Source organism: Neovison vison, chromosome X (assembly GCF_020171115.1).
Source record: "Neovison vison isolate M4711 chromosome X, ASM_NN_V1, whole genome shotgun sequence".
Taxonomy (NCBI): Eukaryota; Metazoa; Chordata; class Mammalia; order Carnivora; family Mustelidae; genus Neogale; species Neogale vison.
The window spans coordinates 535,375-537,871 of NC_058105.1; positions in this window are offsets into that span (position 1 = coordinate 535,375).

Sequence of the window (2,497 nt, forward strand, 5' to 3'; positions counted from 1 at the left end):
CCGCTGGTGGTCCCTGATTGGCTCGCTCACAGCCGCAGGCTCGCCACCGCCGCCCCGCCCCCCCACCTCCCTGTGAGTCTGCGCGTTCATTGGCGTGCAGGAAGTAGCCGCCCCTTCTCTCCCGGACGAGTCGCCCATGCTGTGGATGCTGATTGGCTGTGCACAGACGACTGACAAGCCAGGAAGTGCCGCGGGGGAGCTGCTGGCTCTGCGGGGAGAGCCAATGTGGGGTTCAGGGAAGAGTGTCTTGGGGGTTTTGTGGGTGAGAGGGCTCGAGGATCCTGGGAATCAGGGACCGAACTAGACCTCAGTACCACCGCAGAACGGGCAACACCTTCCAGAATGGTCTTTGAAGCGAACTGATTTCTTCTCGGCTACAAGTGAATCTGGAACCTAGACGCCACAACGGGTTCTTGGTCTCGGTACCTTTCTGGTCCCAGCGAGCTTCCCAGCCCTCAAAGGGGGCGTGTTTTGTGTCTGTTTTGGAGTGGAGCCTTTGGCCTGATTTCAGTAAATACCCCGCCCGCTGCACCAACCTTTCCTGAAAGCCACCCTTGATCAGAATGTTGCCATCCCAATTCAACGATTTTTTAAAAATATTTATTTATTTGTCAGAGAGAGAGAGAGAGCGAGAGCGAGCACAGGCAGACAGAATGGCAGACAGAGTCAGAGGGAGAAGCAGGCTCCCTGCCGAGCAAGGAGCCCGATGTGGGACTCGATCCCAGGACGCTGGGATCATGACCTGAGCCGAAGGCAGCTGCTTAACCAACTGAGTCACCCAGGCGTCCCACAATTCAACGATTTTTAAAACTTCATATTGTTCACACAAAATGCTAAGAACTTGGTCAACATGGTCCACCACCAGGACGCCTTGAAAATAAGTGCATTATATGGACCTAAGCACTTACTCTTTGGTCTCTTCTAACAACTAATAACCCTGTTCTTCCCACCTTCACTTATTCTGTAGTGCTTGGCCGTGAATTGGTACTCCATCCACTCACACAAGCAGTACTGTAAGGGTTAGGGTAAAGGTTAGGTCCCTTACTTAGTGGGGATACATACGTAATAATGACAGTTCTTAACATTTATTAAAATCTAACTGTATGTGTGCCAGTCACCGAATTGGGCTGTTTAGTCCCCACAAGCCCAAGAGGGCAGGAGGGACTATCATCACCCATAGTTAACATAAAACTAAAGAATCTTAAAAATAAGCTATTTGTGGGGTGCCTGAGTGGCTCAGTGGGTTAAGCCTCAGACTTTGGGCTTAGGTCATGATCTCAGGATGGTGAGATCAAGCCCCACCTCATGCTCCACAGTGGGCTTAAGATTCTCTCTCCCCCACTCCCTCTGCCCCTCCCCCTCTAAAAAACCAGACCATTTGTAAGATAATAGGATAAATGTTCTAAGATAATAGGATAAATGTTCTAAGAGTCACATATTGGGTAGCAAGGGAGCACAGATACTACACTACCTCAGTATTATTTTAAAATGAGAATAACAAGGTATACCAATAAGGCTGTTGTAAAGATTAAATGACATACATGTAAAGAATCTAACATGTGCTTACTACACAGTAGGGTAACCAAATGATTTTACTTTCATTATCTTGTCCTGCCCAACTTCCTTCCAGTCTGGTCCTTATGAACACATACATGAAGTGACCTTGTCATTGTAGGTACCAGCAGAATCGGAAAAGGGTCAAAGAAAAGCCTTTCAAGGCCAAAGAAATGAACCTACATGCATTAAGACCCTGGACTAGGGAATGAAGAAGCCAAAGTTGCCCCAACTAAGTCAAGAAAGAGGTCAGGCCTGGGAAGCTAGAAGTCCATGACTCAAGTTCCAGCTCCTAACAGTATAAGTCAATCTTGGATAGTACTAATTAGTAAAGAGTCCTAGAAATACCAGTAATCTGGATGGAACCTCTAATGTCACAGATGATGAAACTAAGGCCTACTAAGAGAACAGAATGTGCCTACAATCCCACAGCAAATCTTGGGATAGAGCAGAAAGAACCCAAATAATTCACTTCAAGTCCAGTATTTTTTATTTCATGAAAACAGACTTGTGGAATAAAGTAGAATATCCAGAAACAGACTAGTACACAGAGGTAGCATCTCAAACCCCTGAACCAAAGATGGACATTTTAAGAGATAGTGTTGTGACAGTTGGGTAGCAATTTGTGAAAAGGTAAAATTAGGTTAATATCACAAATAATATACAAGAATAAATTCCAAATCGATTACCAAAATAAATGTTAAAAACCCCAAATCAGATATGTTCCAGAAGAAAATAAGAGGTAATTCCACCTTTAGCTTTGGTATAAGACATTCTATGACTCATCCAGGGACAACGAGAGGAAAGGTCAATATATTTGCTCATTTATGAAAAAACAACAATACAACTCCTGCAAAAATAATACCAAAACAACTCAAACTATAAATTCAGCTTGAAAAAATTCAGCACAATTATGTGATACAGATAGACAAAGCATACTGAA